The sequence below is a fragment of the Balaenoptera musculus genome, chromosome 18 (assembly GCF_009873245.2).
Source record: "Balaenoptera musculus isolate JJ_BM4_2016_0621 chromosome 18, mBalMus1.pri.v3, whole genome shotgun sequence".
NCBI lineage: Eukaryota > Metazoa > Chordata > Mammalia > Artiodactyla > Balaenopteridae > Balaenoptera > Balaenoptera musculus.
Genome location: NC_045802.1, coordinates 6861928 through 6868097, shown reverse-complemented (window position 1 = coordinate 6868097; position 6170 = coordinate 6861928). Strand labels below are relative to the sequence as shown.

General features: G+C 44.7%; 1 long non-coding RNA gene across 1 annotated transcript; it reads right to left on the bottom strand.

Annotated features, from left to right (window-relative positions):
* Positions 1-3182: 3182 nt before the first annotated feature.
* Positions 3183-5745, bottom strand: LOC118883960. Its single transcript, XR_005017150.1, has 3 exons — positions 5459-5745; positions 4407-4491; positions 3183-4289 (listed from the first exon to the last, which is right to left on the bottom strand). It is a non-coding gene; the product is annotated as an uncharacterized LOC118883960 (long non-coding RNA).
* Between the last annotated feature and the right edge of the window lie 425 nt (positions 5746-6170).

The following is a 6170-nucleotide window of genomic DNA, read 5'->3' as shown; positions in this document are numbered from 1 at the left end:
TATTTCCCTTCTTTTAAATGACTTCATAATTTTGGTGTAGAAATATTCTTTGTCTCTACTATTTTTCTCTTTTTTCCTTCCATTTATTTTATTACATTCTTCAGTAAAATCAGCATTATGTCAGCCTTTTTTTCTTCTATATTACCGAAATCAAAGAGAAGTGATCAACCAAAATTTTGTGTGCCTTCACACCATCCTTACTGGTAACTGTTGCAGGCATTTCTTTTATTTTTTTCCCTTTATTATTTTGTAATATAGCCACTGGTTAGCCAAACAGAGTGACTGGGGGTGGGAGGAGGGCTTGAAGAAGGGTGTGCAACCTATACCTTGTGGTTGAAACAAAACTGCAGGTCGCTGGCCGTCTCCTAGGCACGGTTTCCCTGACCTAGCAGAGTGGGCTTCTCGGACGTGGGCAGCGGGTAGCGGAACCCCACCGAGCGCTTGGTGCGCTTTCTTCGGAAGAATACAGCATGTGTGAAGCCCTTTCACAGACCGGGGGGCGGGGCGGGGACTGGCTTCCGAAAGAGCCCGTGGACAAAAGTAAATAGACGTCCAAGTCTCGGCAAAGTTTAAGCCAGTACTAGAATATGAAAACATGTTTCATTTATTAAGTTATTTTGTGGCTCTTGACAATGACATCAAATGTCCTTCAATATTTTTTTATTCTGCCTCTTTTTCAAAACGCCAACTTTCAAGAAATATACAGTAGGCATGGTAAATCAATACTTGGGAAAAGGGGATGTCAATCTCTCCTTTGATTCAACCAATAAAGAAAGGAATTGTGGGACTTCCCTGGTGATCCAGTGGTTAAGACTGCGCTTGGGTAAACATATATTTCTTAGCGTGGCTCTGGAAGTGATTTGTTTTAAAAACAAAAGAGTCTGAGGCAGAGACTCTTAACTGATTCTCCAGTGTAGTTATTACACATTCAGACATTGTTCAGTATCTGATTTTTATTTTCTACAGACATTTCTCAAGCCTTATTTTGGTGTAAGGGGAGTGTACGTTGTAGCAGAAGACACTTTGCTCCTTTTAAATAACATAAGGAGGGAAGAGGATCTAGAGGGGAATAGTGCCTGACCACGAGCGGAGCTGGAACCTCAAGGTTTTAATCGGTGCTGCTTTTTAGGCTCTCCATATGTTCCATGTGATAATAAAAGAGGAGGATTTATTCCGTTCTCAATTGTCCGCTGGCTAAGATGGCTTTTCCGGCATTCTGGAGCCTGGCCCCTCTCGTGGTCCCCTTCTTCATCACGAGGTTTTCTCTCCGGCGGCGTTGCTTAACTGAGTTCCACTAATTAGCATGCGACCTTCTACCAGTGTTTCTCAAGCGTTTTTAAAAATTTGCTTAACACATCTCCATTTTGACTGACACTGCCATTCAGTCCTCAGATTGCAGGATACCATGCACGAGAACAGCAGGGCTTTGGAATTAGGCCTGGCTTCGAGGTCCAGTTACTTAGTCTTTGGGCTTCCATTTTTTCATATATAGAGTAAGGATAATACCTATTTTGTAGGGTTGTCAGGATTATTTTAAAATAAACATTTTTAGCACTGACTGGCCCAAGAACTCATCTGACCATCCATCAGAGCTGTCAGAGGGCCTTATGTCGGAAACGGAGGGCCCAGCACCCAGGTGTGATCTAGACATCATGAAGAAGTAGCTTACGAAAAGGAGAGAAAAAAATAGGAAGACTCTGCGTGCAGATCTCTCACAAGTAAATCACTATGTAGTCACAAATTATCCTGATGAGGAAGGAAAAAAGACATTGAAGAGATCATTGTGGCCACAAGTCAGCTCTCCCATCTCATAATTTAAACAGCATGAGCAGAACTGGGTGTTTGGCTATGTAAATCAAGGAGAAATCTAGTAAGTGTCAGACACCTCTGAGAATGATGTTAGAAAGGTCTGGAATGAGCTGGGGTTGAACGGAAATAGAAAGTACACGATTGCTGTGTTCAAAACAAAAAGAACATGGCAGGGATACACTGCTGGGTCCCAACCCCGGCTGCACGCCGGAACCACCTGGGGAGTTTTCATTATTTTAATTTTTTACTTTTTCCTATTGACGCCTGGGTTGCTCACATCATCTGAACTAAATCCGAACACTCGTGGCTCGGAATGATCTCCTTAATTCTTGCCGATGACCAAAACCAGAACCACTTAAATACCGAGAACACAATACAGTGGAAAGACTGCAGTAAGTGGAGTTGAAGTAGAAATGGACACCGGGCGAGAGGATGGAGACAGGGAAGAAGGGCCCCGGCCGCTTTGGGTTCAAGTCGCCAGAGCCGGACGACAGATGACGCGCTGGGCCGGATTCTAGGAGACCTTGCGCACGCCGAGTAGTACTGCCCCCGCGCCCCTCCGGCCGCATCGCCCTAGACCCCCTCCTCCCTGCGCGCCTTTGCGCATGCTCACCACCACCACCCGCTCCCAGACCACGAGGCCAGACCCCCCGCGTCCCAGCCGCGATACCCACGTGGCCCTGGGATGTCCATTTTTCTGTTCCCATTTCCTACCCACCCCCGTGTCCCCCTCCCCAACCCCAATCACTCCAAGAAACCCTTTCACTGCGCCCTCTGGAGCTCAGGGTCCAGCGGAAACCTTCCAGACTGCCTCAACCTCTTTTCTGGAAGTTCCTTTCATTTTCTTGCTCTGATCTCTAACCCCCCGCCCCCGCCCAAGGGTCCCTCCCCCGCTGCAATCCTGGAAGCATTACGTTTTCAAAAGCTGTCATTTTTTGAGGCTTACTTGGTGACAAGCACTGTGCTATGGTCTTGGCAGAGGTCCGTTTTACAGGTGACAGAACAGGCCCGGAGAAGCACAGTTTATTTTTTGAACATAGACGTTTCCATTTTCCCAGGCAGACACTATGCTTGAAAATATTCTTTGTTGTTTTTTCTTCTGCTGCTTTTTCTTCTGCTCATTGTAGAACACCTCGTAATTATAGGAAAGTTGAGGAAAAAGAAACTAATCCCATCACCTAGAATCAACTGCAGGCAGACCTCGAAGATACTGTGGGTTTGGTTCCAGACCAACACAATAAAGTGAATATCACGGGAAAGTGAGTCACACGAATTTCGGGGTTTCCCAGTGCATATAAGAGTTACGATTACACTACACTGTAGTCTGTTAAGTGTGCAAGAGCATTATGTCTAAAAAAAAAAAAGTACATACCTTAATTAAAAAATACTTCATTGCTTAAAAGTGCTATCCATCATCCAAGCCTTCAGGGAGTCATAGTAGTAACATCAAGGGTCACTGATCACAGATCATCATAACAAATATAATAATGATATGTTTGAAATATTGAGAGAATTACCAAAATGTAGCACAGAGGCACGAGGGGAACCAATGCTGTCGGAAAAACGGCGCCGACAGACTTGCTTGAGGCAGGGTTGCCACGAACCTTCGATTTGTTTAAAAAAGCGACATCTGTGAAGCGCAATAAAGCAAGGTCTGCCCTGATATCTTGGTGAATTTCTTTCAGTCCTCTTTATTAATATGTATATATTAAAATAAAAACAAAAGTATACTGTACACAGAGTTTATATATTATTTTTCATCTTTAGCATATCATAAGCATATCCCCAGAATATTAAACCTCCTTTGAAAACCTTCATTTACAGCTAATACTCCATTTTATAAGCATGTCACGTATGCATTTAATAAATGTTTAATGTTAAAACGACAGTGGCATAGCACTGCCGCACCCTCACCAGAATGGCTAAGATTAAAAAGGATTGGAAATACCAAGTGTTGACAAGGATGTGAAGCTTTATTCTTTAAAGAAATTTTAAAATGACTTTTGAAAACGCTTTTACACTTAACCACATATTTATTACTAGTTCTAAAATTCTACATTGTGTAGATCTGACCTTCCAGCTGGTACCATTTTCCTCTAGTCCTCTGTCTCTTTCAGAGATCCTTCCTCGTGACAGTTTTTAAAAGTTGGTGCTGTTCTGTTGGTGTCAACATTTTTTAGTCACGAAGTGGAATCCAAATAATCAGAGTCCCTGGAATATATGATCTGACCAGAGGAGGGAGTTGGGTTTTAAAGCTGATTTTAGGCTCCGCGTGGCCCACTATGTTGAAAGGCTGCCAGAGGGCAAGTCCCATCCGAGCTTCATTATCAGAACAAGATAGCTCTGCACAGAGACAATAACATTGGATCCAGTGTCATCAGGTCACGGTGGAGGCGGTGTCCAGTGCTGGGCTCGACCCTTCATGGTTCATTAACACACCTGAGTGTGTCCAAAGGTGACCAACCAGGGTAACAAAAGACCTAGAAATGACATCATGGGTGAAACACGAGTGAGCTGTTAAACCCCCAAAGAAGAAGAAGGAACAGATAACTGTCTTCACATATTTGAAGGACTGCAGTGTAGAAAAGGCATGATACCTCGTGTGAGTTGCTGCAGTGGTCAGAACAGAACGCATGGGTAGAAATTGCAAGTAGGCAGATTTTCATTCCGTTTGGCTCCGAACTGTGCAAAAAATGGAAGCAGCTCTTTGTGAGTGGTGAGACTGCCATTACAGGAAGTGTTCAAGCAGAGGCTGTCAGAAGGCACAAAGGCCCTGCCGTGTGGGGAGGTTGCAGAGGAGAGTCGTGCATTGGGTGCAGGATGAATTAGTTCACATAAGCGCCCAAATCTGACTCCATCCCTCCTGAATTACTCTGTTCCTTTCTGCCCTTCTTCCCTGAGTCACTGTTATTCTCCTGCCCACACACACCCCTAGTTCATTTAAGGCACCCACCCCTCCCATCTTCCCTCCAGTGTGTCCTTTCTTAGCGGTGACGATGATCTAGGGACCCCTACATAATTACTAAGAATCCCTTACATCCTCAATTTCTCCAAAGAGCTACCTCCACGTTTTAGCTGAAATTTGACCATCCCTTGGTATATATTTCTGAGCCAAGCTTCCCTAGAGAGTAAAGACTGAGGCAAAGCTAACATGCTAAGGCTTTACTGGTTGTCTCCATCCCAGGACAATAGGAATGAGAAGAAAAAGGAAATTAGGTGGGAAAAGAGGGAAAGATGTTATCAAACTGGCCACAGCTTCCAAACAGAGCACGACCAGCCTCCCCACCCCTTCCGCCTCACTGATCACCATGCCCCCTGCACCTGGACCTTTGGCCTTTGCATGTCCCCGGGCATTGGGGAACTTCTTCTGGATGCTCTTCTGCCCTTTCTTCCCACCCTCATGTCTCCCGTTCTTTACCTACCAAGCAGTTGGTACATGGAAGGCAAAGACACCATCCCACATTTAGGGGTCTATTATTATTTGGGTCACTTCCAAGCTGTGTGATTTCAACTCCGTTTCTCAGATCCCTTACCTATCCAAAGGAAAGAGAATGCCAATCCCGCTTCTAAGAATGATTTAGTGACAAATGAAAAACTATATGAGGAAATGCCTTACACATATTTCATGTATATAAAGACTTGAAGTTACCTGAATGGACAGTAGAGTAATGGTGTTCCACTGCAAAGACATCAAGGACAACATGACATCTAAGGCTCTGGATCTGTGTGAGTTCCTAGGGCTGTTGGAACAAACGACCAGCAACTGGGTGGCTCAAAACAATGCATCTTTATTATCTCACAGCTCAGAAGTCTGAAATGGGTCACACTGGACCAAAATCTAGGTGTTAGTAAGGCTGCATTTCCTTCTGGAGGCTCTAAGGGAGAATCTGTTTTCCTGCCTGTCCCACCTTCTGGGCGCTGCCCGCATTCCTTGGCTTGTGGCCTCTTCCTCCATCTTCAGAGACAGCAATGGCAGGTTGAGTCCTTCCCACATTGCCTCACTCTGGCCTACTTATCTGTTCCGCTTTTAAGGACTTGTGGGATTCCATGTGATTACAGATAATATAGAATAATCCCCCTATATGTTAAGGTCAGCTGATTAGCAATCTTAGGTCCATCAACAGCTTTAATTCCTCTTTGCCATGTGATGGAAAGTGGAACTCACGGGTTCCGTGGATTTGGGTGTAGACATTTTGGGGTGGGCGCAGGGGGCTATTATTCTGCCTACCACCAGACCCAACCGTGCACCCGTGACAATGATGAAAGTAAAAGCAGACTCCAAACCTTCTGGTTGCTTCTCAGAAGATAGCAGGATATTGTAGAAAGAACTTGAATTAGATGCATACCTACTTTGAACACTG